A 7583-nucleotide genomic window follows, 5' to 3' on the forward strand; every position below is an offset into this window, starting at 1 on the left:
AATAATAATAATAATAATAATAATAATACCAGAAATCAAATCATTTTTCATGGAGACATCTGCCTTTTACTTTTCACATCTCTAATACTAGTTCTCCATTTCTACTATTATTCTGTCCAAAAAAGAAAGAATGTATGCAAAATATATTCTTCCTCTATAACAAATTTGAGCAAGTAAAGAAAAAAGATAAACAAATCCTTCAAAACATGGTTCCATTGCCCATCAAAACAAATTCCTATATTAATCAGGTCTGAAAATGCATTTTAAGTTTATTACCTCTCTGTCAGAGGTATGTTTCTTCTTTCATTGTTTGGCTTCATATATACACACATATACACATATACATAAAAATATACACAGACATACATATTTACATATATACATATTTACATGTATATACACAATTTTTTCTGCTGACGTCTGACTCCATTATTTTATAAAGGTCTTCCAAGTTTCCTCTTAAATTGTCAATTTTATAATTTCTAATTGCACAATAATACCCTATTTCAATGTTATGCTACACTTTGTTCAGCCATTACCAAATTAAAGGATAACCTTAATTACCAATTATTGACTACCATGAAAAATGTTATAAATATTTATTAAACATAGATATTTTTCTTTCTCATTTGATTAGTTTAGCCTAATGGTTAAAAGTTATGCAGCTTAGTAATGCTTTGGACCAGATTCCAAATTGCTTTCCAGAACAAATAGGTCATTTAAGAGATTCTTCAATAATGCATTTTTATCTGTTTTCCCACACTCTTTTTCAGTACTTGCAATTTAAAAAAAATCATCATTTCTATCAATTTGAGATATATCAATTTGTATCTCTTTAATTATTGGTGCTTTTTAAAAAATCACATGACTTCTTTAGCTTTGATCTCTCAATTTAAAAACGATCTACTCATATTTTTGAAAATGTATTGGAGAATTCCATCATCTTCTGTTCTCTTTTTCTGCTTTAGTCTTCCCTGATTTAAGATTTTAGATAATATTTATCTCATAAAAATTGTATTATTGGGTTCCCCTCAATTATTGAGAGGAGATTTTTTTTTGATAACAGTAATAATTCTTTATTTGTAAATTATTTTGGAATAGTTTGTTTCCAGTCCTCTTCATCTTTCCTCCTAACCCTTGAAACTTGTAATTAATTTATATATATTTTTAATTTTCTTTCTATTTTTCTCTCACCAGTTCCCTGTATGGGGCAATGAAGTAGAATGTTTCATTAAAAATAAGGCTTCATTGAGTCATAGAATCTGAATAAGAAGCCCAGCTGTACCAGTGGTATGACCTTGTAAAAGACAATTAGCATTTTGGGGGCTTGTTTACTCTTAAGCAAAATGAAGAGATGATATTTCTAAGGTTTCTTCCACACTTAATTCTAATACTTATGGATGGCCTCTAGCTGATGTTGCAGAATTCCTCTAAATCCTTGTTCTGCTTATGGTTCTTAGTTTCTCTAGCCAGAGTGTTGGCACAAATTTCCCCACAAGGATTCAGAGACTCATTGATTTCTAGAACTGGAAGAGATTTCAGATTTCATTTAGTTCAACCTACATTTGAACTGGAAGACATTCTATAATATACACAGCGGGGTAAACCAAGATTTTTTTGAAGTTCTTAAGTAGGGAAGAATCCACATCAATCTGAGAAAGTTCATTGTATATTTCAATAGATTTAAGACTAAACTGGCATTTTTGCAACTGCAATTTTTGTTACTGTATAGTCGTTCCATTATGTCCAACTCTTCAGGACATCTTTTGAGGTTTTCTTATAAAAAATAATGGAGTGGTTTGTAATTTCTTTCTCCAGTTCATTTTTTTATATAAGGAAACTGAGGCAAAAGGGTTAAGAAACTTCCCAGGGTCACACAGCTGGTAAATGTCTGAGGCCAGATTTGAACTCAGGAAGATGGGTCTTCCTAACCCCAGGTGCAACACTCCATTGATTGTGCCATCTACTGCAATTGCAATACTGCTCTTAGTGCTCTGTTCTGCATCCAAACTGAGGAAATATAATCCCTCTTTCACATGATAGTGTCACAATTATTAAAATAAAGCTTTAAATTTGTTCCTTTTCCCTCCTATCCCCATGAACCACATTCTTCAGGAAAATGTCATAATATAAGATTACTGAGTTAGAACCAGAAGCAGTCTTTGTCCTGTATACCACGTCTCTGACATTATATATAAGGAAACTGAGGCCTCTATAAGCTAAGTAACCTATCCAAGATCATATATGGAATTAGATCCTCCAAATCTAACATTCTTCCCTCTTAATATTTCCATAGATTCATGGAAGAAAGAGAGAGACTAAGACAGAAAGACAGCAAGACATTGAGAGACAGCATGAGAAATACAGAGACAAAGATGAAAACAGAGATAAAGTGAAAGAGACACAAAGAGAGACAGAGGTAGACACAGACACAGAAAGAGAGCTCATTTTAAAACTGGAAACTACTATTATGAGGCAGAAATCATGTGCATAATTTAATGTTTCTGAAATACTGCATTTTTTATTTCTACCATGATTTTTCTTCTCTAAAATATATGACATTCATAATCATTCAAAGAGTGTCACAGTGGGAAAACATCACACTAATATAACAAGAAAGTGGTGAGTATTTTTAAGGTTACAACTGAACTGATCTGCTTGAAATGTATTAGTGAATATTGATGACCACCTCTGAAGTTTCTGTTCAAAATCAAAGAAAATTAAATTACTGAATATAAAAATGATTTCATCAGAATAAAGCTTTTCCTAAACCACTAACTTTGTCTAAGAGATGTCTTTGGATGGACCCATCAACTTACATTAAATTATATACTTATGTTTGACCTTGGTTTCTCCTCCACAGAAATTTTAACTGATGTAAGAAAATCTGGATACAGCTACTTCTCTGATTTAAGCTGTCAAAGTTACATTTATAAAATATATCATGAACAACGCCTTTTCTGTTTTTCTCCCTATTCATTCAGATTTGATTATTCTGTTATCTGTCTCTTTCAGCTAACTTCCAGAGAAGTATCTCATCCTTCAATTTCTTGCCTGAATAAGAAATACGATTCAGCTCTCAACATTCTCTTCTATTGTACATCTCAACCATCACCTCTATTTTCTCATAATAAGAGGACCAATACACAACATTATTTTTGTCAAAGAAGGACAGAGGAAAAATGTCTGAATAAAAATAACAGACTTCAGATGGCCTCATCTATCTGATTCCTATTCTTTTCACAGACAGTTGTTGATAGATATAATCTAGCTTTTATTTATGACATTGCTGAAGTATTCTCAGAACTGTATTAACATGTTTCAGGATCAGGGAATCATATTTCAATAATTCAAAGGGACCTCAGAGTCCATTGAAAGCAAATTCTTCTTTTTTGGAGATTTGAAAATAAGGGTTTAAGTAAATTGATAAAAGTTTATACAGGTAACATGTCCATAGGGATATATGAACCCACATTTTCTGATTCAAGTAGCATTGCTTATTCTATTATATCATAAAGCCTCTGGCATACATTTCCTATGATTATTTGGAATCTCTAGTGCACAATTGTGTTGCATTTAGAGAATAAAATGAAGTAAATGCCCACTAACTTCTCTATCATTATTTGTAGAAGTTGCAGATGCCTTCCACTGATGGAGGTAATAGACTTAATTTTATAAAATCCTGTTTTCCATGGAATGTTTTAATCTAGGAACTTTCTCCACTATTTGTTATTTATCTTTGCTAATATCAATACTACCTATGTGAAAAATGTATATGAAGCAAACTAATCACCAAAATTTAGTTATTTGATGAGGTGGGTCAGGAAGAGGATATGATTACAGAAAAAGGATATGATTGTCATAAATTGCTAATGGGTATTACCCATGAAATATTTAACAGCTTTTTTTAAAACTCAGTTTTTTAGTTGTGAATTCATTTCATCTAGAAATTATTTTGGACTTGGATATTTCTGTCTGGTATTGGCTTCTCACTCTTGTAATAGAAGCATGAGTGATATGATTTAATCAGAAAACTACCCTATTCATGTTATCAAAAACTCTTATATAGTAGGTTATAAAATTTAAATGAATAAATATAAAAACTTAGCTGAAAAGGAAAACTTGCTTCTGGGATATCATGGGGTTTTTCTTTGTTTCCTCATTTTTTTCATTTTCATTCTTTTAAGAAAAATAATATACTCTTTTATGAAAGGACAGTAACTTGTTGGACTGCCATCAATGCAAATTAGCAAATGGTGCCTTGGAATTGGTGTCAGGGAGATTCGAAATTGCATACTAACACAGGCTCAATAATAACTGTGTGATCTTGAGCTACTCAGTCAAAATTGTTGAGCCTAAATTTTCTCATTTAAAGAAAAAATATTTTGCCAATCACCTAGATTTGTTGGGAAGATCAGATGAGATAATCTCTCCCAATCTATTTACACACCACAAACTCCCTATAAATTTGAATTTACATTAGGAAAATGAGAAATTAATGAGAAGGGAAATATTTGAACATTTGAAGTTTGAAAAATAATAACTTTAATATAAAATAAAAAGATATATCATGTTTTTTGAGGAATGGTGTTTTGTTGGTCCCTTTTCACAATTGGGAGAAGTAGCAGGTATGAGGATAATTGATATTGATATCAAATTAGAAAATATATATAAAGGATTCGATGACCCTTTAAAGTATTATGCTAGTATGAGCTACTGATTGGTCATGACATATTTAACCCATATGCAAGTCTATATCAAAGCCCATTAATTAAGAAAGGAAATTTCAAGTTCACCTTTTCCTCTACCCTCTCATAATAATGATTAGGAATTTATAAATTGACACAAGTGTCCTTCTGAATCCTCTTCCAATGCAGTCCCTGGGATTACTTATTCCAGCATTGTTTTCATAATTCACTACATATTTTGTCTTAAAAAATATTTTCAGGAGCCAATATGGTGGAAAAATCCAGAACAGTTTTGTGTCACCAGGATAATCTTCTCTGACCAAGATTAAAATATGGCCACAAAATGAATATAGAAGTGGAAGAAACAACAAAACACAGAGTTAAACAAATTTTAATAAAGGAAAAATCCCAAAGATAGGCAGAGAACATCTTGGGAACTGGGGAGAGAGGAGAGCAGAGCCAGCATGGGGCTGTAGTAAGAAGGGAAGAGCAAGCCAAGATGAATCTAAATCATACCACACCACATCTGCTTTCCCAGGTTCAGAACCTAAGCTCAAGCCAACATCCAGATCCTCAGATCCTGCCTGGGCAAATAGTAGTCCAAGCCAATCCATACCTCTTGACATTTCAAGCCTGTACAGAAGTCTGGAGTCCCAGCCCAGAGCAGTCTGGGCTGAAGTGGGATGATCCTTGTGGGCCCAAAGCAAAGTTAGGAATCCTAACCAGGGTTTGAGATAAGGACATAGTACACAGTTTGGGGTTGCTGATAGTACTAAGTACTCATCTTTTTGCCTAAAGTTCAGGGTGTAGCTCTAAGAAAGGGAAATCAAGGGTGTGCCTGATTGGTTCAAATACACAGTGAGATAAAAAAAAAAAAAAAAAACTTGAGCCTAAGCCTGGGCCTCAAATTTGATCAGTCTCTGACCTGATCATGTTCAGAGTGATATCAAAAGCTTATACCTAAGCCTGAGGCAAGTCTTTAAGCTTTCAGCATCTCAAGGGTCAACAGAGTCAGCAGGGGGAGGTGGCACTCAGAGCTCTAACCTTTAGACCATCATGTCATTCCCCCAAGTCTACCTATAATTAGATGGGAAAAATGAACCCACAACAAAAATAAAAGCATCTTACTCTAAAGAATTTCTATGTAGACAAAGAAAAAGGCAAAGACACAGATGAAAACAGTTAAAGCAAAGGAAAAAAAAACATGCAAAGTCCAAAAGAAAATTATAGACACAGATTCTGGAAGAACTCAAAAAAGACTTCAAAAACCAATTAAGAGAGGCAGAGGAAAAGTCAAAAGAGAAATGAAAGTGATGCAAGCAGAAAACAGTCAATTGAACAAGGAAAACAAAATCTTAGAGAAAAAAAGTTAAATGAGATAAAGGAAGAAATAGTAAAACTGTTCTAGGGATACCTCAATTTCCCCCTCTAATAACTAGATACTTTTAATCTTAAAATTAATATGAAAGAAGCTAAAGAAATTAATAGGAATTTTAGAAAAGTTAGATATGTTATTCAAGCCAATACCTAAGGACTTAGGATGAAAAATGTTTTCTAGCCACAGAGAACTGATAGAGTTTGAATGCAGATTAAGGCATCATTTTTTTTTTCTCTTTTGAATTTTCCTTTCTTTATTTGAAACTTGGCTAAAGTATAAATATGTTTTGTTTGGATTGAGTATGCATGATAAATATATTTTTGCCTTCTTCATGGGTGAGAGAGGGAGTGGGGTGGAGCTAAAAATTCAGAACTCATTTTTTAAATGAATATTAAAATAAGCGTTTTCCTGGTCCCACTCATTATACTTTGATTCACTTCATATGTTTCCCAAGTTTTATATTTTGTTTTCATTTCTGAAACTACTCTGCTCCTCATTTCTTATAGCACAACTGTATTCTATCTCAATCATATAACACAGTTTGTTCAATGTGTTCCCAAATTCATGCGCATCCTTTCAATTACCACCACAAAAAGAGTTATGAATATTTTTGTACAAATGAGACATTTCCCCTTTTAATTGATGTCTTTGGATCATAGTACTAGTACAGACAATGCTGACAATGCTTGATTAAATTTTATATACAATCTTATAGCCTCATGGGCACAATTCCAAATTGTTCTTCAGAATGGTTGTACTGCTCTACCACTTAATTAGTGTCTTAATTTCTCCACATCCCCTCTATCATTTGTCATGGGTTTTTTTTGGTCATTTTATCCAATTGATAGTTGTGAAATATTACTTCTGAGTTGTTTTCATTTAGAATCCTCTAATCATTAGCACCTACGTAGCACAGTGAATAAAGTGCTAGGCCTGGAATCAGAAAGACTCATTTTCTTATGTTCAAATCTGACCTCAAATCCTTACCTACTGTGTGACTCTGGGCAAGCCGTTTAACCCTGTTTGCTTTAGTTTCCTCATATATAAAATGAATTAGAGAACAAAATGGGGCAAAGAAAACTCCAAATGAGGTCCTAGTTGTCTTAGTTGTTCCTTGAACAAAAGATTCCTACTTCCAAATGCTAGCATTTCCTTTTTTGCATGTATTTAAAATTTTTACCTTCTGTCTCAGAATCAATGCAAAGTATTGGTTCAAAGGCAGAAGAACAATAAGGGTTAGGCAGTTGGGATTAAGTGGTTTGCCCAGGATCACAGAGCTGGGAAGTGTCCAAAGCCATATTTGAATCCAGGATCGCCTGTCTTTTGATTTGGCCACTATCCACTGAGCCACCTAGCTGCCCCTACTTTGAAATTATCAATGGCTTCCCCAATCACTGGAAAAATTTCCTTCCTTGTCTCATCCCCTAAATTCCATAACTTCTTTCAATTTTTTGCTAAAATCTCATATTCTACAAAAATTATACTTATATATGTATACATATATATATATATATATG

Source organism: Gracilinanus agilis, chromosome 3, assembly GCF_016433145.1.
Source record: "Gracilinanus agilis isolate LMUSP501 chromosome 3, AgileGrace, whole genome shotgun sequence".
NCBI classification, from domain to species: Eukaryota; Metazoa; Chordata; class Mammalia; order Didelphimorphia; family Didelphidae; genus Gracilinanus; species Gracilinanus agilis.